The sequence below is a fragment of the Macaca thibetana genome, chromosome 4, assembly GCF_024542745.1.
Source record: "Macaca thibetana thibetana isolate TM-01 chromosome 4, ASM2454274v1, whole genome shotgun sequence".
Lineage (NCBI taxonomy): Eukaryota > Metazoa > Chordata > Mammalia > Primates > Cercopithecidae > Macaca > Macaca thibetana.
Genome location: NC_065581.1, coordinates 96,758,449 through 96,780,709, shown reverse-complemented (window position 1 = coordinate 96,780,709; position 22,261 = coordinate 96,758,449). Strand labels below are relative to the sequence as shown.

The 22,261-nt window shown below is 37.4% G+C and overlaps 1 protein-coding gene across 1 annotated transcript in view; it reads left to right on the top strand.

The window, feature by feature from the left end:
• The window catches only part of CCNC (cyclin C), a 165,886-nt gene that overhangs the window by 3,821 nt on the left and 139,804 nt on the right, over nt 1-22,261 (top strand). The window lies entirely within an intron of this gene.

Sequence of the window (22,261 nt, the reverse complement as noted above, 5' to 3'; positions counted from 1 at the left end):
ATTTTGAGATACATTCCATCATTACCTAGTTTATTGACAGCCTTTAGCATGAAGGGCTGTTGAATTTTGTTGAAGGCCTTTTCTGCATCTACTGAGATAATCATGTGGTTTTCATCATTGGTTCTGTTTATGTGGAATTACATTTATTGATTTGCATATGTTGAACCAACCTTGCATCCCAGGGATGAAGCCCACTTGATCCTGGTGGATAAGCTTTTTGATGTGCTGCTTGATTTGGTTTGCCACTATTTTATTGAGGATTTTTGCATCGATGTTCATCAGGGATATTGGTCTAAAATAACTGGTTTTTGTTGTGTCTCTGCCAGGCTTTGGTATCAGGATAATGTTGGCCTCATAAAATGAGTTATGGAGGATTCCCTCTTTTTCTATTGATTGGAATAGTTTCAGAAGGAATGGTACCAGCTCCTCTTTGTACCTCTGGTAGAATTTGGCTGTGAATCCATCCGATCCTGGACTTTTTTGATTGACAGGCTATTAATTATTACCTCAATTTCAGAGCCTGTTATTGGTCTATTCAGAGATTCAACTTCTTCCTGGTTTAGTCTTGGAAGGGTGTATGTGTACAGGAATTTATCCATTTCTTCTAGATTTTCTAGTTTATTTGCATAGAGGTGTTTATAGTATTCTCTGATGGTAGTTTGTATTTCTGAGATCAATGGTGATACCCCTTTTATCATTTTTTATTGCATCTATTTGATTCTTCTCTCTTTTCTTTTTTATTAGGCTTGCTAGTGGTCTATCAATTTTGTTGACCTTTTCAAAAAACCAGCTCCTAGATTCATTGATTTTTTTGAAGGGTTTTTTGTGTCTCTATCTCTTTCAGTTCTGCTTTGATCTTAGTTATTTCTTGCCTTCTGCTAGCTTTTGAATTTGTTGGCTCTTGCTTCTCTAGTTCTTTTAATTGTGATGTTAGTGTGTCGATTTTAAATATTTCCTGCTTTCTCTTGTGGGCATTTAGTGCTATAAATTTCCCTCTACACACTGCTTTAGCTGTGTCCCAGAGATTCTAGTATGCTGTGTCTTTGTTCTCATTGGTTTCAAAGAACATCTTTATTTCTGCCTTCATTTCATTAATTACCCAGGAGTGATTCATGAGCAAGTTGTTCAGTTTCCATGTAGTTGTGTGGTTTTGAGTGAGTTTCTTAATCCTGAGTTCTAATTTGATTGCACTGTGGTCTGAGAGACAGTTTCTTGTGATTTCTGTTCTTTTACATTTGCTGAAGAGTGCTTTACTTCCAATTATGTGGTCAATTTTAGAATAAGTGCTGTGTGGTGCTGAGAAGAACGTGTATTCTGTTGATTTGGGGTAGAGAGTTCTGTAGGTTTCTATTAGGTCTGCTTGGTGCAGAGCTGAGTTGAGGTCCTAGATATCCTTGTTAACCTTCTGTCTCATTGATCTGTCTAATATTGACAGTGGGATGTTAAAGTCCCCATTATTATTGGGTGGGAGTCTAAGTCTCTTTGTAGGTCTCTAAGAACTTGCTTTATGAATCTGGGTGCTTCTGTATGGGGTGCATATATATTTAGGATAGTTAGCTCTTCTTGTTGAATTGATCCCTTTATCATTATGTAATGGCCTTCTTTGTCTCTTTTGATCTTTGTTGTTTTAAAGTCTGTTTTATCAGATACTAGGATTACAATCCCTGCTTTTTTTGTTGTTTTTTTGTTTGTTTGTTTTTTATTTTTGTTTTTGTTTTGCTTTCCATTTGCTTGGTAGATCTTCCTCCATCCTTTTATTTTGAGCCTATGTGTGTCTTTGCACATGAGATGGGTCTCCTGAATACAGCATACTGATGGGTCTTGACTTTTTATCCAATTTACCAGTCTGTGTCTTTTAATTGGGGCATTTAGCCTATTTACATTTCAGGTCAATATTGTTATGTGTTAATTTGATCCTGTCATTATGATATTCACTGGTTATTTTCCCTGTTAATTGATGCAGTTTCTTCATAGCATCAATGGTCTTTACAATTTGGTCTCTTTTTGCAGTGGCTGGTACTGGTTATTTCTTTCCATATTTAGCTCTTCCTTCAGGAGCTCTTGTAAGGCAGGCCTGGTGGTGACAAAATCTCTTAGCATTTGCTTGTCTATAAAGGATTTTATTTCTCCTTCACTTATGAAGCTTAGTTTGGCTGGATACGAAATTCTGGGTTGAAAATTCTTTTCTTTAAGAATGTTGACTATTGGCTCCCACTCTCTTCTGGCTTGTAGAGTTTCTGCCAAGAGATCCACTGTTAGTCTGATGGGCTTCCCTTTGTGGGTAACTCGACCTTTCTCTTTGGCTGCCCTTAACACTTTTGCCCTCATTTCAATCTTGGTGAATCTGACAATTATGTGTCTTGGGGTTGCTCTTCTCGAGGAGTATCTTTGTGGTGTTCTCTGTATTTCCTGAATTTGAATGTTGGCCTGCCTTGCTAGGTTGGGGAACTTCTCCTGGATAATACCCTAAAGAGTGTTTTCCAACTTGGTTCCATTCTCCCCATCACTTTCAGGTACACCAGTCAAACGTAGATTTGTTCTTTTCACATAGTCCCATATTTCTTGGAGGCTTTGTTCATTTCTTTTTACTCATTTTTCTCTAACCTTGTCTTCTTGCTTTATTTCATTAATTTGGTCTTCAATCACTGATACCCTTTCTTCCACTTGATCGAATTGGCTATTGAAGCTTGTGCATGTGTCATGAAGTTCTCATGCTACAGTTTTCAGCTCCATCAGGTCATTTAATGTCGTCTCCACACTGTTTATTCTCTTTAGCCATTCATCTAATCTTTTTCAAGGTTTTTAGCTTCCTTGCAATGGGTTTGTACATCCTCCTTTAGCTCAGAGAAGTTTGTTATTACAAACTTCGCCCGGGTGAGGCGACACTCTGCCCTGCTTCAGCTCTCCCTCTGTGGGCTGCACTCACTGTCCAACCAGTCCCAATGAGATGAACCAGGTACCTCAGCTGGAAATGCAGAAATCACCTGTCTTCTGCATCAATCATGCTGGAAGCTGCAGACTGGAGCTGTTCCTATTTGGCCATCTTGGAATGCCCCTCCTACCCACTTCACAAAATAGACTTTAAATCAAAAAAGATTACAAGAAGCAAAGAAGGATATTACATATTAATAAAAGTTTTGATACAGCAAGAAGATGTAATAATTATGCATCTACTGACAAACCATCCAAATATATGAAACAAAAACTGACAGAATTGAAGAGAGAAATAGTTCCATGATAATAATTGGAGACTTTAGTATTCCACTCATAATAATGGATAGAACAAACAGATGGAATATAAGCAAGTAAACAGAGGACATAACACAATAAATCAACTATATCTAACAGACATATAGAAAACATTCTTCCAAACAACAATAGCATACACTTTCTTCTCAAGAGAACATGGGACATTTTCCAGGTTAGGCCACCAATTGACTCTCAATAGATTTAAAAAGATAGATGATATAAAAAGTATCTCCTCTAATCATAATGGGATAAAATTAGAAATCAGTAACACAAGTAAAACTAGAAATTTTACAAATGTGTGGAAATTAAACAACACAGTCTTAAACAACAAATAGATGAAAGAAGAAATCAAAGGGCAAATTAGAAAACACTTAGATACTACTGAAAACAAAGATGCAACATGCCAAAACTTATAAGACTCAGTGAAAGCAGTGATAAGGGAGACATTTATAGTTCTAAATGCTTACATGTCTGAAAAGACCTCAAATCAACAACCTAACTTTACAACTTAAAGTACTAGAGAAAGAACAAACTAAACCCAAAGCTAGCAGAGGGAAGGAAATAATAAAGATTAGAGAAAAAATAAATTAAATAGAGAATAGAAAAAAAATAGAGAAAAATCAATAAAACCAAAATTTGGTTCTTTGAAAAGATCAACAAAACTGACAAACCTTAAGCTAGATGGACTAGAGAAAGAGAGAAGACTCACATTACTAAAATCAAAAATGAAAGAAGAGACATTATTACCAAATCTACAAAAATAGAAAGTATTTTAAGATAATACTATAAGTGCATGCCAACAAATTTGGTAACTTAAATGAAACGAACAAATTCCTAAAAACAAAACATACCAAGACTAAATTAAAAATAAATAGAAAATCTGAATACACTTGTAATTAGAGAGGTCATTGAATCAGTAATCAAAATCTGCCAATAAAGGAAAGCCCAGGACCTGAAGACTTGACTGGTAAATTCTATCAAACATTTGAAAAAGAACTAATAGGAGTCTTTCTCAAACGTTTCAAAAAAAAAAAAAAACTGAAGTTGAAGGAACACTTTCTAACTCATTCTTTGAGGTTGGCATTACCCTGATAAGCCAAGCAAAGCCCCAAAATGGAGTTTCTCTCTTGTTGCCCAGGCTGGAGTGCATTGGCCTGATCTCGGCTCACGGCAAACTCTGCCTCCCGGGCGATTCTCCGGCCTCAGCCTCCTGAGCAGCTGGGATTACAGGCATGTGCCACCACACCAGGCTAATTTTGTATTTTTAGTAGAGACGGGGTTTCTCCATGTTGGTCAGGCTGGTCTTGAATTCCCGACCTCGGGTGATCCGCCCTCCTCGGCCTCCCAAAGTGCTGGGATTACAGGCATGAGTCACCACACCCAGCCTAGTTTATACTTTTTATTTTTTGTCTTAAAAATGTCATATTGGTAAAGGAAAGCTATAAAAAAATTGTATTGTAATTCCATGATCCACATATATGGATTTTCTTCATTATTTGCTTTTTCTTACTTGTTACTGTAGTGTTTATATAATTTTATGTTCTGCTTTAAAAAAAAATAAATTCATATCTAATTGTAAAAAAAGAAAGAAAATAACACTATAGGCTAATATTTTTATGAATATTGATGCAAAAAATCCTCAAAAACTACTTGCAAGCTGAATTCAGCAGCATATTCAAAGGATTAGACATGATAACCAAGTGGGATTTATTCCTGGAATGCGATGGTTCAACACCCAAAAAATGGATCAGTATAATACACAACAAAAACAAAATGAAGAAAAACAACACACAACTATCTCAATTGATGCAGAAAAAGCATTTGACAAAAATTCAACATCCTTTTATAAAAACAACATTCAACAAACTAAGAATAGAAGGTAATGCCTAGGCAACACAGTGAGACCTTGTCTCTACTAAAGAATATTTTAAATTCGGCAGACATAGTGGCACACAACTGTGGCACCTCCTCAGGAGGCTGAAGTGGGCAGCTCACTTGAACCTGGAAGTTTGAGGCTGTGGATAGCTATGATTGCGCCACTCTACCTCAGCCCACGTGACAGAGTGAGACCCTGTCGCAACAACAACAAATAGAAAGAAACTACTTAAACATAAAAAAAGCCGTATATGAAAAATTCACAGTGAACATCATACTCAATGGTGAAAGGCTGAATGCTTTTCCTCTAAAATCGGGAACAAGGCAAGGATGCCCATTTTCATCACATTTATTCAACATAGTACTGGAAGTTCTAGTCAGAGCAATTAGGCAAGAAAGAGAAATATTTGGAAGACTTTCAGATTGGAAAGAAAGAAGTAAAATTTGTGTCTGTTCACAGATAATATAATTTTACACATGGAAAACCTTAAAGATTTGACACACACACACACGCAAAAAACAAAACAAAAAACTGTTAGAACCAATAAACAAGTGGGCAAAGTAGCAGGATATAAAGTCAACACAAAAATCAGTTGCATTTCTATACACTAACAATGAACAACGTGAATAGAAAATTTTATTTAAGATTGCAATCAGGGGGTCGGGCACAGTGGCTCACTTCTGTAATCCCAGTATTTTGGGAGACGAAGGCGGGCAGATCACTTGAGGTCAGGAATTCAAGACCTGCCTGGCCAATATGGCAAAACCCCATGTCTATTAAAAATACAAAAATTATCCAGGTGTAGTGGTGTGTGCCTATAGTCCCAGGTACTCAGGAGGCTGAGGCATGAGAATTGCTTGAACCCTGGAGGCAGAGGTTGCAGTGAGCCAAGATTATGCCACTGCACTCCAGCCTGTGTGACAAAGCAAGACTCTGTCTCAAAAAATATATATATATATTGCATTGGCAATCCTATCTCCATTAACATCAAAGAGGATAAAATACTTAGGAATTAGCTTACCCAAAGAGGTTAAGTTAAAATAAAAACTACAAAATACTGCTGAAAGCTAAAGAAGACATAAGTAAAAGGAAACATATCCCATTTTCATGGACTGGAAAACAATGTTGTTAAGATGTCAATACTACCCAAAGTGTTCTACAAATTCAATGCAATCTTTATTAAAATCCCAATGACAATTTTGCAGAAATAGAAAAACCCATTCTAAAATTTGTATGAAATCTCAGGTGACTCCAAGTAGCCAAAACAATCTTGAAAATGCAGAACAAACCTGGAGGCATCATAGTTCCTGATTTTTTAAACTTGCAATGCTAAATAATCAAAACCATATGGTACTGGTATAACAACAGACATATAGACCAAGATAATAAAGTAGAGAGAAGTAAACTCTCACATATATGGTCAAAGGATGTTTGACAAAAATGCCAAGACCATTCAATGGGAAAAGGACAGTCTTTTCAACAAATGGTGCTGGGGAAATTGGACATCCACATGCAAAAGAATAAAATTCAACCCTTACCTACCACCATGTAAAAAATTTAACTCAAATGGATCATAGTTTAAAATGTAACACCAACACGATGAAATTCTCAGGAGAAAACAGAGCAAAATCTTTACATCATTGATTTGGCAAAGATTTCTTAGATACAACACCAGTGGCACAAGCAACAAAAGAAAATATACGCAAAGTAGACTTCATGACAATTTTAAAACTTTATGCATCAAAGACTATCAACAGAGTAAAAAGGCAGCCCACAGAGTGGGAGAAAATATTTGCGAATCAGGCCAGGCGCGGTGGCTCACACCTGTAATTCCACCACTTTGGGAGGCTGAGGCAGGCGGATCACCTGAGGTCAGGAGTTCGAGACCAGCCTGACCAACATGGAGAAATCCCATCACTGCTAAAAACACAAAATTAGCCAGGCGTGGTGGCACATGCATGTGATCCCAGCTACTTGGGAGGCTGAGGCAGTAGAATCGCTTAAATCTGGGAGGCAGAGGTTGCGGTGAGCCAAGATCGTGCCATTGCACTCCAGCCTGGGCAACAAGAGCGAAACTCTGTCTCAAAAAAGAAAAAGAAAATACTTGCAAATCATATATCTGATAAGTGACTAATAATTTGAATATCTAGAGAACTCCTAAAATTCAACAAGAAAACAGCCCAACTTAAAATGGACAAAGAATTTGAATAGACATTCCTCTAAAGAAGATACAAAAATAAACAACAAGCACATGAAAAGATGCTATACATTACTTATCACTGGAGAAATTCAAATTAAACTTTTCACAGGCATTAGGGTGATTACTATAAAAAATAAATAAATAAAAGGTGTTTACAAGGATTTGGAGAAATTGGAACTTCTGTGCCTTGTTGGTGGGAATGTGAAACGGTGCAGCCATTACAGAAAACAGTATGTGGGTTCTCAAAAAATTAGAAATAGAATTATCTATGATTCAGCAATTCTACTTCTATGTAGAAGAATTGAAAGTAGGATATCAAAGAGATATTTATACACCTGTGTTCATAACAGCATTCTTCATAGTAACTAAAGATTGGAAATAACACAAGTGCCCATCAACAGATACATGGGCAAGTAAAATGTGACACATACATACAATGGAATATTATTCAGCCTTTAAAAAGAAGGAAATCCTATTACATGCTACAATATAAATGAACTTGAGGACACTATGGCTAAGCAAAATAAGCCAGTCACAAAAGGACAAATATGTATGATTTCACTTATATGAAGTATTTAAAGTAGTAAAAATCATAGAAACAGAAAGAAAAAGCACGGTTACCAAAGGCTGAGGGGAAGGTAGAGAGGGGATTAGTGTTTAGTAGGTATAGAGTCTCAGTGTTGCAAGATGAAAGTGTTCTAGAGATACGCTGCACAACAACGTGAATATACTTAACACTACTGAACTGTACATTTTAGAATAGTAAAGATGGTAAATTTAATGTTATATGTTTTATCATAATTAAAATAGAATTTTTTAAAAAGACAATGGCCAAGAATATTCCAAAAATAATGAAGGAAAACAGATTATTAATACAATAAGCCTGAGAACTCCAGTCAAGATAAGTAACACCACACACATACACACACACACACACACACACACACACACACCCCCACCCTAGACCCATCATAGTCAAATTACTGAAATCTGAAGATAAAAAGAGAATCTCACAGGCAGAGAGAAATAAAACAGAAATATTACAAATAGAGGAATGAAAACAAGAATCACAGCAAACGTAAAAAATATGCAAGCTGTCAACACTGGAGAAGCCTCTTTAAAGTGCTGAAAGGAAAAAAGTCAATCCTCAGTTCTAGACACAGCTAAAATAACTTTCAAAATTGAAGATAGGAAGGCAGAGCAAGATGGCAGCATAGAAGACTCTACTGATCATGTCCCTACAAGAACACTAAGAACACTAATTTAACATCTACACACACACCAAAAAAAATAAAAAATAAAAAACCTTTATAAGAACCGGAAATCAGGTGAGCACTCACAGCGTTGGTTTTACCTTCATATTGCTGAAAGAGGCGCTGCAGTAGCAGAAAAGGCAGTCTTGAATCGCGGATGCCACCCTTCCCTCACCCCCTGGCAGCAGTGGCATTGTACAGAGATTATTTCTGTGTGCTGGGGAAGGGAGAGCACAGCAGTTGTGAAAGATTGAATTCAGTGCTGTCCTGTTAAAGCAGAAAGGAAAACCGGACCAAACTCAGCTATGTCCATTAATGGAGGGAGCATTTAAACCAGCCCTAGCCAGAGACGGATTGCAGATTCCAGTGGCCCAAACCTGAGTTCCCACAAATCTCACCACCGTGGGCTAAAGTGCTCAGGGGCTCTAAATAAATTCGAAAGGCAGTCTAGACCACAAGAACTGCAACATTTACATGAGTCCTACAACTGAACTGTGCCCAGAGCTAGTAGACTGGGCACGGTGGGGACACACAACCTGTGGGTCTGTCATATATGGCTTTTATTATGTTAAAGTATGTTCCTTCTATACCCAATTTTTTCAGGGTTTTATTATGAAGATAATGTTGAATTTTATCTAACGCTTTTTCAGCATCAACTGAAATGATCATATGGTAGTTGTCCTTCATTCTGTTAATATGGCGTGTTATATTGATTGATTTACATATGTTGAACCACCCTTGTGTCCCAGAGATAAATTCCACTTGGTCATGATGAAAGATCTCTTTAATATATGTTGAATTTGGTTTACTTTTATCTTGCTGAGGATTTTTGCATCAATATTCATCAGAGACATTGGCCTGTAGTTTTCTTTTTTGATGCTTCTTTGTCTGCTTTTGATATCAAGGTAATACCAGGTTTGCAAAATGAGTTTGGCAGTATTCCTTCCTCCTCATTTTTTGGAATTCTTTGAGTAGGATTAGTATTACTTCTTTAAATGTTTGGCAAAATTCAGCAGTGAAGCCATTGAGTCTCAGGCTTTTCTTTACTTGGAGACATTTTATTATGGCTTTCATCTCATAACTTGTTACTGATCTGTTTAGATTTTTGATTTCCTCATGGTCGAATCTTAGCAGGTTGCATGTGTCTAGAAATTTGTCCATTTCTTCTAGATTTTCCAATTTACTGCCATATAGTTGCTCACAATAGCCAATAATAATCCTTTGCATTTCTGCATTATCAGTTGTAATGTCTCCTTTTATAGCTCTGATTTTATTTCTCCGGATCTTCTCTCTTTTTCTCAGTTAGTCTGGCTAAAGGTTTGTCAAATTTGCTTATCTTTTCAAAGAAATGTTTTATTTCTTTGATCTTTTGTATTGTTTTCTTTATTTCAATTTCATTTATTTCTGCTCTGATCTTTATTATTTCATGTCTTCTACTATTCTTGGGTTTGGTTTGCACTTGCTATTCTAGTTCCTTAAAATGCATAAGTAGGTAGTTTATTTGAGGTTTTTCTAGTTTTTGATGTAGGTGTCTCTTGTTACTGACATCTAGTCTTATTTTATTGTGGTCAGAGAAAATACTTGATATAATTTCAGTTTTTTCAAATGTTTTAAGACTTGTTTTGTGGTCTGAGATATGGTTTATCATTGAGAACAATCCATGTGCTGAGGAGAATGTGTATTCTGCAGCATTTGTATGAAATGTTCTGTAAATATCTATTAGATCTATTTGGTCTATACTGCAGATTAAGTCAGATGTTTCTTTTTTTTCTTTCTTTCTTTCTTTCTTTCTTTTTTGAGATGGAGTCTCACTGTTGTCACCCAGGCTGGAGTGCAATGGTGCAATCTTAACTCACTGCGACCCCCACCTCCCGAGTTATAACAATTCTCCTGCCTCAGCCTCTCAAGTAGCTAAGATTACAGGCACCTGCCCACCATGCCTGGCTAATTTTTGTGTTTTTATTAGAGACAGGGTTTCACCATGTTGGCCAGGCTGGTCCCGAACCCCTCACCTCAGGCGATTCACCCACCTTGGCCTCCCAAAGTGCTAGGATTACAGGTGTGAGCCACCACGCCTGGCCTAAGTCAGATATTTCTTTATTTTCTGTCTGGAAGATCTGTCCATTGCTGAAAGTGGGGTGTTGAAGTCTCTAGATATTATTGCACTGGGGTTTATCTCTCTCTTTAGCGCTAAAAATATTTGCTTCATATTTCAGTGTTGGATGCACATATATTTAAAATTATTATGTCCTTTTGCTGAACTGACCCCTTTCTCATTGTATAATGACAATCTTTGTCTCCTTATAGTTTTTGCTCTTAAAATCTACTTTTGCCTGATATAAGCATAGCTACTTCTGCTTTTTTTTTTTTTTTTTTTTGGTTTCCATTGGCATGGGATATCTTTTTCAATTCCTTTATTTTTAGTTTATGTGTGTCTGTATAGGTGAAGTGTGTTTCTTGTAGGCAACAGATAGTTTTAATTTGTTTTATTATACTTTAGGTTCTAGGGTACATGTGCACAACGTGCAGGTTTGTTACATAGGTATACATGTGCCATGTTGATGTGCTGCACCCATTAACGCCACCAACCCTCCAACAGGCCATGGTGTGTGATGTTCCCCTTCCTGTGTCCAAGTGTTCTCATTGTTCAATTCTCACCTATGAGTGAGAACATGCAGTGTTTGGTTTTCTGTCCTTGTGATAGTTTGCTCAGAATGATGGTTTCTAGCTTCATCCATGTCCCTGGCAAAGGACATGAACTTATTCTTTTTTATGGCTGCATAGTATTCCATCATGTATATGTGCCACATTTTCTTAATCCAGTCTATCACTGATGGACATTTGGGTTGGTTCCAAGTCTTTGCTATTGCGAATAGTACCGCAATAAACATACGTGTGCATTTGTCTTTATAGTGGCATGATTTATAATCCTTTGGGTAGATACCCAGTAATAGGATCACTGGGTCAAATGGTATTTCTAGTTCAAAGATTGCCACACTGTCTTCCACAATGGTTGAACTATTCTATAGTCCCACCAACAGTGTAAAAGTGTTCCTATTTCTCCACATCCTCTCCAGAACCTGTTGTTTCCTGACTTTTTAATGACCGCCATTCTAACTGGTGTGAGATGGTATCTCATTGTGGTTTGGATTTGCATTTCTCTGATGGCCGGTGATGATGAGAGCATTTTTTCCTGTGTCTGTTGGGTGCATAAATGTCTTCTTTTGAGAAGTGTCTGTTCATATCCTTTGAGGGTTTTGTTTTTTATCCATTCAGCCACTCTATGTCTTTTGATTGGAGAGTTTAGTCCATTTACATTCAATGTTATTAATGATAAGTAAGGACTTAATCCTGCCATTTTGTTATTTGTTTTCTGGTTGTTTTGTGGTTTTCTCTTTATTCTTTATCTCCTTCCTGTTTTAGTGAACATGATTTTCTCTGGTGGTATGTGTTAATTTCTTGCTTTTTATTTTTTGTATATCTGTTGTATGTTTTTTTATTTGAGGTTACCATGAGGCTTGCAAATAATATCTTGTAACTCATTGCTTTAAACTGATGAGAACTTAACATTGATTGCATAAACAAAGAAACTAACAAACTAGCAAAAAGAAAACTAATAAAACCTCTACACTTTCACTTTGTCCCCTCGCTTTTAAACTTTTTTGTTTCTATTTATATCCTATTATATGATATATGTCTTGAAAAACTTATAGTTTTTTATCTGTTTATCTTATAGTCTTTCTACTCAAGATATGAGTAGTTTACACACCACAATTACAGTGTTATAATATTCTGTGTTTTTCTGGGTACTTACTATTACCAGCGAGTTTAAAACCTTCAGGTGAGTACTTACTGCTTATTAATAGACTTTTCTTAGATATTCCTTTAGCATTTCTTGTAGGACAGGTCTGGTGTTGATGAAATCTCTCAGCTTTTGTTTGTCTGGGGAAGTCTTTATTTCTTCTTCATGTTTGAAGGATATTTTCACTGGATATACTATTCTAGAATAAAAGTTTTTCCTTCAGCACTTTAAATATGTCATGCCACTCTCTCCTGGCCTGTAAAGTTTCCACTGAAAAAATCTGCTGCGAGATATACTGGAGGTTCATTTTATGATATTCACTTCTTTTCTCTTGCTGTTTGTAGGATCCTTTCTTCATCCTTGACCTTTGAGAGTTTCATTATTAAATGTCTTTAGGTAGCATTCTTCGGCTTAAATCCACTTACTGTTTAAAATCTCCTTGTAGTTAAATATTGATATCTTTCTCTAGGTTTGGGAAGTTCTCTCTTATTATCTCTTTTTTTTTTTTTAGACGGAGTATCGCTCTGTCGCCCAGTCTGGAGTGCAGTGGCGCAATCTCAGCTCACCGCAAGTTCCGCCTCCTGGGTTCACGCCATTCTCCTGCCTCAGCCTCCTGAGTAGCTGGGACTACAGGTGCCTGCCACCACATTCGGCTAAATTTTTTTGTATTTTTAGTAGAGATGAGGTTTCACCGTGTTAGCCAGGATGATCTGGATCTCCTGACCTCGTGATCCACCCTCCTCGGCCTCCCAAAGTGCTGGGATTACAGGCGTGAACCACCGCACCCGGCCTCTTATTATCTCTTTAAATAAACTTTCTACCCCTCTCTCTTTCTCTACCTCCTCTTCAAGGCCAGCAACTCTTAGATTCACTCTTTTCAGACTATTTTATAGATCTTGTAGGCATGCTTCATTCTCTTTTAATTCTTTTTTCTTTTGTCTCCTCTGACTATTTTCAAATAGTCTGTCTTCAAGCTCACTAATTCTTTATTCTGCTTGATCAAATCTACTGTTAAGAGACTCTGATGCATTCTTCTGTATGCCAATTGCATTTTTCAGCTCCAGAATTTCTGCTTGATTGTTTAATTATTTCAATATCTTAATTAAATTTATCTGATAGACCTCTGAATTCCTTCTCTTTGTTCTCTTAAATTTCTGTATTTCCTCAAAACAGCTATTTTGAACTCTCTTTCTGAAAGTTCATATATCTCTGTCTGTCCAGGATTGGTCCCTGGCGCCTTATTTAGTTCATTTGGTAAAGTCATATTTTTCTGGACGGTCTTGATGCTTGTGGATGTTCATCAGTGTCTGGGCATTAAAGATGTGGGCATTTGTTGTAGTCTCTACAGTCTGGGCTTATTTGTACCTATCCTTCTTGAGAAGATTTTCCAGATATTCAAAGGGACTTGGGTTTTGTGATATTAATTTTTGGTCACTGCAACCATATCTGCATTAGGAGGCACCCCAAGCCCAGTAACACTGCAGCTCTTGCAGATTCATAGAGGTACTGCCTTGGTGGTCATGGATAAGATCTGGAAGAATTATCTGGATTACCAGGTGGAGACTTGTTCTCTTCGTTTACTTCCTCCCCAAAGATATAAAGTCTCTCTCTCTGTGCTAAGCTGCCTGGTTCTGGGGAAGAGGTAGCACAAGCATATCTGTGGCCACCACCATTGAGACTGCACTGGGTCAGACCTGAATACAGCACAGCACTGGGGCTCACCGAAGGCCCATGGCAACCACTGACTGGCTACCACCTTTGTTCACTCAAGGTCGCAGGGCTCTATAATCAGCAGGTAGCAAAGCCAGCCAGGTTCGTGTCCTTCCATTCAGGGCAGTGAGTTCCCTCTGGACCCAGCTGAGTCCAGAGATGCCATTCAGGAGCCAGAGCCTAGAGTCAGAAACCTTAGGAATCTATTTGGTGCTCTGTTGTACTGTGGCTGAGCTGGCACCCAAGTCACAAGACAAAGTCCTTCCCACACTTATATTCCCTTTGCACAAGTAAGGGAGTCTCTTCCCATGGCCACTACTAACCAGAACTATGCTGAGTACTGCCTAGCTACCACCGATGTTCACTCGAGGCCCAGGGGCTCTTCAGTCAGCTTGTGGTGAATGGTGCCAGGCCTAGGACTCTCCCTTCAGGGCATTGGGCTCCCCTCTGGCCCAGAGCAGGTCCAGAAATGCCATCCAATTACCAAGGCCTGGAATCGGGGACCCCAAGAGCTCACTTGGTGCTCTACCATACTGTGGCAGAGCTGGTATCTAAGCTGCAAGAAGCTGATACCTAAGCTGCCTTTCCCAAACAAAAGGAGTCTCTCCCCATAGCTACAACAGCTGGGAATGTGCTGGGTCACATATGAAGCCAACATGTCTCTGAGTCTCACCCAAGGCCCTCAGCAAGTACTGTCTGTTTACCACTACTAATTATTCAGGGTCCCAAGGGCTCCTTAGTCAGCTGGTGATAAATCCTGCCAGGATTGGGTCCTTTATTTCAAGACAAATTTCCTTCTAGACCTTCTAGACCATTTCCTGTCTAGAAATGTCCAGGATCTAACACCTGAAATGAGGGCATCAGGAGTCTGGCTGGTGCCCAATCCTACTGCGGCTGAGACAGAGTCCTTTTTACTCTCCCCTCTCTTCTCCCCAGGCAGTGGGAGTTTCTCCCAGAGCTGTGTTGCCTGTGGTTGGGCTGGCACAGGCACTGCTGTGGTGGCCCTGGCTGTGTCTCACTGGGTTGTATGCCCCCCACTGTCTCCCAGCCCAGCACAGCACCAAGACTTGCCTAAGAATTGTGGTCGTTGTGGCCTGGACTGCCTTTCAAGTTTATTTAGAACCCCAGAGCACTTTGGCTGTCAGTGGTGAGGCTTGTCAGAACTCAGCTTCGGACCACCAGAATGGGCAATTCCCCTCTGGCCTGATCGAAATGCTCCTTCCATGGGTGCTGGCTAATTTCTGCCTAATATTGCTTTCCACTATGCAAGGGCAGCACTGAGTTTCAATGCAAAGTACCACAATCACGGCGCTCTTCCTTTCCCAAACACACAGATTCTGTCTCCATACCACACAGCTACTGCCAGGAAATGGGGAAGGGACAGCATTGGAAATTCAAGACTGTCTTTTCTACCCTCGTCAGTGCCTTTTTCAGTGACATAAAGTTAAAACCAGGTACTATGATCACTCGCTGATTTTTGATTCTTATGATAGTGCATTTTTTTGTGTGAATAGTTGTTCAATTTGGTGCTCCTGCAGGGAGGGCAATCAGTGGAGGCTTCTTTCCAGTCATCTTGCTCCACCTCTTCTGTTTTATTATTATTATTATTATTCATAATTCAAAGGTAATTAACTATCTAGCTGAGAGTAGTAGCTCATGCTTTTAATCCCAGCACTTTGGGAGGCAGGTGGATCACTTGAGCCCAGGAGTTTGAGCAGCCTGGGCAACATAGTGAGACCCTGTCTCTATTTAAAAATAAATGAATAAAAGCTGATTGACTGAAAAAATACAAACAATGTATTGTGAGCCTCATAACATTTATAGAAGCAAAATATGTGATATCAATAGCACATAGGAGGAGAGAAATGAAGTATACATAGAGGAAATGAAGTATACTATGAAAAGTACACTGTATATTATATACTATATTATTTGAAGGTAGATTGTTATAAGGTAAAGATACCTATTATAAACCATAGGAAAACCTCTATTAGGAAAAAAAACAACAAGCCAATATTAGAGATTAAATGAAATTACAAAAGAAGGCAGGAAAAAAATGAACAAAGAAAAGATGGTACAATTAGAAAACAACTAACAAGGTGGTATATTTAAATCCAACTTAATAATGACTTAATTAAATGATGGAATCTGAGCACTCCAAATAAGACAGAGATTATCAGATTGAATTTAAAAACAAGACATGTTATCTTTAAGAAACATACAATAAATATAAAGACATAAATAGGTTTCAAATAAAGGGATGTAAACAAATATACTAAGAAATACATTAAAAGAAAGGTAGGTGGCTATATTAATATCAGATAAAGTAAATCCCACAATGAATAGCATTGCCCAAATTTTTTTCAAATTAGCAAATTGAATTCAGCCACACATGCAAAGGACAATACATCATGAAAGAGTGGGGCTTATCCTGGTTCTGTAAAGTTGGCTCAACTTTAGAAAGTCAATCAATGTGATTCACCATATCTCAGACTAAAAGCTAAAAATTAATAAAGATTTGAGGAAATTCAACATTATGTCATGATAATAACTCTCAGCAAACTAAAAGTAGAAGGAAACTTCCTCAACCTGATAAAGAGAATTTACTAAAATTTATAGCTAATATAATAATTAATGGCAAAAGACTAAATAAATTCTTGCTAGGATCAGGAGCATGGTACAATTGTGGGTTTTTTGTTGGTTTTCTTTTTTTTGACAGAGTCTTGCTCTGTCACCCAGGCTGGAGTACAGTGGCGTGATCTTGGCTCACTGCAACCTCCACCTCCCGGGTTCAAGCCATTCTCCTGCCTCAGCCTCCTGAGTAGCTGGAATTACAGATGCACACCACCACGCCCAGCTAATTTTTGTATTTTTAGTAGAGATGGGGTTTCACCTTGTTGGTTAGGTTGGTCTCGAACTGCTGACCTCGTGATCCACCTGCCTCAGCCTCTCAAAGTGTTAGGATTACAGGCGTGAATCACCGCACCAGACCACAAATTTTTTCTAACTATTCCTACTCAACAACGTATTGGAGGTCCTAGACAATGCAAAATAAGGCAAGAAAAAAATACTATGCATACAGTTTGGAAAGGAAAAAGTAGAACTATCATTTTCACAGATGTCATAATTGTCTACATAAAAAATCTCAATGAATCTACAAAACATTACTAGAACTAAGACATGAGTTTAGCAAGTTTGCAGGATATAAAGCCAATATTCAAAACTCATTTCCATTTCTGTGTACCAGTAATGATATATTAAAACAGTATTTTCAAATACCATTTAATATCACTTTAAAAATCACGGAATATTTAAGGGTAAATTCAACAAAATATACACAAGAGTTCTCCACTAAAAACTGCAAAGTGTTAAGGAGAGAAATTAAAGAAGACATGAATCAAAGGAGAGATACTTGTGTTCACAGATCACAAGGGGCAATAGTGTTAAGATGTCATTTCTTCCCAATTTGATTGATAGATTCAATGCAATCCCAAGCAAAATCTCAGCAGGCTTTTTTTGTAGATTCTGACAAGCTGATTTTAAAACTTATATGGAAAAGCTGAAATTCTAGAATTTCCAAAGTGATTTTGAAAAGTAAGAACTAAATTACAAGATTCACACAACCTGATTTCAAGGCTCACTATCAAGCCACAGTAATCAATACAGTGTGACATTGGCCACATGGAAAAAATAGAGCCCAGAAATAGGCCCACAAATATATGGTCAACTGGATTTTCAACAAAGATGCCAAAGTAATTTAATAGGGAAAGGACAATTTTTCAACATAGAGCACTGAAAAAATTAACCAGATTTTCATGTGCAAAAAAATAAACAAACTTTGACTCTTACCTTATGCTATATAAAACAGTAAACTCAAAATGTATCATAGACCAAAATGTAAAACCTAAAATCGTAAGACTTCCAGAGGAAAACATACAAAAAGTATTTTATGACTTAGGTTAGGCAAAAAATTTCTTACATATCACATCAAAATCACAATCCATTTTTTTAAATTCATAAATTGGATTTAATCAAAGTTCAAAACTTCTGCTCTTTGAAAGGCAAGGCAAAAGTGAGTCATGAAGTGGAAGAAAATATTTGCAAAATACATATCTGACAAAGAACTTGTTCCCAGAACATATAAAGAATGCTTAGAATTCAATTATAAAACATCAAACAGTCCAATAAAAATGGGAAGCAGGGACTGGGCGCGGTGGCTCACACCTGTAATCCCAGCACTTTGGAAGGCTGAGGCGAGTAGATCACGAGGTCAGGAGTTCGAGACCATCCTGGCTAACACGGTAAAACCCCATCTCTACTAAAAATACAAAAAATTATCCAGGCGTGGTGGCGGGCGCCTGTAGTCCCAGCTACTCAGGAAGCTGAGGCAGGAAAATGGTGTGAACCCTGGAGGTGGAGCTTGCAGTGAGCTGAGATCGTGCCACTGCACTCCAGCCTGGAAACAGAGAGAGACTCCGTCTCAAAAAAAAAGAAAGAAAGAAAAGAAAAGAAAAGAAAAGAAAAGAAAAGAAAAAAAAAGAACAGAACAGAAAAGAACAGAACAGAAAAGAAAAGAAAAGAAAAGAAAAAAAAAGAACAGAACAGAAAAGAACAGAACAGAAAAGAAAAGAAAAGAAAAGAAAAGAAAAAGAAAAAAAAAATGGGGAGGGGGCAAAAACAGACACTTCGCCAAAGTAGAGATAGCAAAGGCACTATGTACATGGGGGAAGTGCTCAATATCATTAGTCATTAGGGAAATAAAATTTAAACCACACTCAGCACTTTACACATATTGCAATACCTAAAATTTAATTTTAAATATAGCTAACAATATCAAGTACTGGCAAGGATGTGAAAGAAATAGAACCTTCATGCATTGCTGGTAAAAATACAAAATGGTGCGGCCACCTTAGAAAACAATGTGCCAATTTTGTATAAAGTTGAACATACACTTACCATGTAACCCAGTGGTAATATGTACCCTAGCTATGTACCTAAGATCAATGAAAACATACATCCACACAAACACCATTACACAATCTCTATAGGAGCTTTATCCACAATTTCCAGAACCTGGAAAGGATCCAAATATCTACCAACTACCTAGTGGATAAATTGTGTTACATCCATGAAATAGAATACTTCTTAACAGAAAAAGGAAGGAACTACTGATATATAAATGATTCCCAAAAGTATTATGCTAAGCGAAAGGAGCCAGAACCAAAAATGCATACTGTTTGATTCCATTTACATGACATTCTGAAAAAGGCAAAATTACAGCGACGGAAATCAGTTGCCAGCACCTGGGGGAAGCAGGAAAGGATTGACTACAAAAGACCACAAATAAACTTTTGAGGATGATGGAAATATTCCATATCTTGAACACATTATACAACTATATATGTTTGTCAAAACTCACCAAAGGGTGAATATTACTGTACATAAATTATGTGTTAATAAACCAGACTTCTTCGACTATCAAGAATGGATATATATAGGCTCATCAACCTATATTCGCTAAATTGAGTGTAGTTTTACATTTCCAAAATAAAACATTTTAAAATGAATTCCAACATCATGCAAGTGATCTTCAGCTTCCATTTATAACAGGCTATTTATTTCAAATGTTAAATGCAATGCAAAGTAAGCCACAGATGGGGAGTAAATGATTGCAGAAAACATTCTGATAAAGGACTTGCAATAACATACATAAATGCATATATAAACATGTATATTATTATATATACATATATATACTCCTAAGTGTTGAAAACTTTGCCCAAGTAAAGTTGCATGGAACAAGAAAATTCTTAGCAGAAAGCTTTTTGCTATAATGCAGAGATTCTAGTTTCAATACTCTCTTTTCACTAACAATAATTCATGATATCCCAAGTAATTCTAAGCTTAAGCCAGTCTTAATTTAAAGGCTGTTAAGAAGAAAAAAAATTAAAGAATTTTATAAAATTCCTTTAGATCCAAGGCATCTTAAACTATGGGAACAATTAAGGAAAACCATGATACAAAATTTATTAATTATTTATTATTAATATATTAATATAATTAATTATTTATTAATTATTAATTAATTATTTATTAATTTATTAATTCACATCCTCCCAAATCTTCCACAAGTAGACAATGCCTTGTATACAAGAGCTACTTGATGATTACTTGTACTTTTTTTAAGCCATAGATCTTATTTGTAAGGGACAAGTCTTAACAAATCTGAGAAATTAATGTGTTTTTAAAAATAAAACCTTATAAACTTGTACCTGTATCCAAAAATGTCCTCTTTCTTGAAGACATATGTAGTATCTCTAACTTAATCTTAGTGTAAAAATTATGTAACTCTGCCAGTGTAAATAAAATCATGCCCTTTCATAATTTTATTGAACTGACTTGTAGGACTACCAGGGCCATCATGTATGGCTATGTCAGTTGCATCTGGAATAAAGGCATGCAGCCCAGGGGAAATGGATGTGCTTTGAAATCCAGCCCTTACTCTGTCAAGCCTTGTGTCACTGCTATTACAAAGTGGCACCTTTTGTCTAATAGTCCCCCTAACTGAGGACCTTTGTACAATTTATGAGCTCAGAGGGTGCCTCCCCACCCTTGTTTTTTGGGGGGTTTTTTGTTTGTTTGTTTGTTTGTTTGAGATGGAGTTTCACTCTTCTTGCCCAGGCTGGAGTGCAATGCCGTGATCTCAGCTCACTGCAACATCTGCCTCCTGGGCTCAAGCGATTCTACTGCCTCAGCCTCTGGAGTAGCTGGCATTACAGGTGCCTCCCACCACATCCAGCTAATTTTTTTGCGTTTTTAGTAGAGAAGGGGTTTCATCATATTGGCCAGGTTGGTATTGAACTCCTGACCTCAGGTCATCCACCCGCCTCAGCCTCCCAAAGTGCTGGGATTACAGGCGTGAGCCACTGTGCCCAGCCGAGGGTGCCCCTTTTTTAACACACACAAAGATACTGTGAATGCTAGAAGTGGTCCAAAGGACCAATAGTCTTCCTTAAAAACAATCTCAGAACAACCACCCATGCTAGGAATTAAATACTACAAATTTTTCTCCATTCTTTCAATATATCATACACAGAATAGCCCTGACAAATATAGGTAGAAGAGAACATACTTTTGCATAAGTAAGTAAGCAACCACTGACTTCATTTTGAGATTCTGTTCCATCACTGGATCTCCACATAATCTATATCATCCCAGTCATTAGCTAACAGACAAAAACTGCCTACATACATGCACAATTCTCTCTTTCCGGAAAACCTATATACTATTTTTCCATTTTCCTTAAGGACAGCCAAATTTTCATTGTTCTCTCTAAGGTGTGAAAACCTGATCATCCTGTGTATACAGCAAAGTAATTTCTGAGAATTGTAGCAAAACAAGATTGTACAGAGATTTTGCAGTCTATTGTAATTGACGGTACATTTAGCTTAGGGATACCAGATAAAAATATCATAAATATATGCCACCTACTCTCATCCTGCCTTCAATAACCATAACAATAACTTCTAAAATCTTTTCTTCCTGATGCATCTATAAACAATTAGCATGTCTTTGTTAAACTCTAATTGCTCTTCCTACACAGCTGTGTCACTGTACAGCTCAAGAAAGAAGGCCCAACTGTTAAGACAGTTATTAATAAAATCATGCCATAACAAACTGAAAAGGCCTGGGGAGTTTGAGAAAAGCAGGTCTCCCCAGCGTCCCTTCAGAAAACCAGCATTTAAATGCTGAGCTTCTCGACCCTCTTCTTTTAAACCTAAGTCCTTAGTAAGAGGTGCAAGAATGTAGAGGTAAGAACATGGCCTCTTGAGCTAGACTGCATGGATTTGAATTCCAGCTCTTCCACTAATTAAATTGTGTGAATATGACATACTACTCTACCCCTCTGTGCCTCAGTATTCTCATCTGTAAAGTGGGGCTAATAATGTTTCATACTGTTATAACTATATGACTTAAAGAACTTAGAAAAGCATCTTGGAGACAGTAAATGCTCAAAATACTTAAAGAAAAAATATGCATTGCTTTTATGTATTGTATAATTTCCCATTACAGGTTTGTTTGTTTCGTTTTGCTTTGTTTTGTTTTTAAAATTTTTAACTTTCCTCTGCAACCTAATTACATCTTTAGTGACTAGGCAGAGCTAAGGTCTG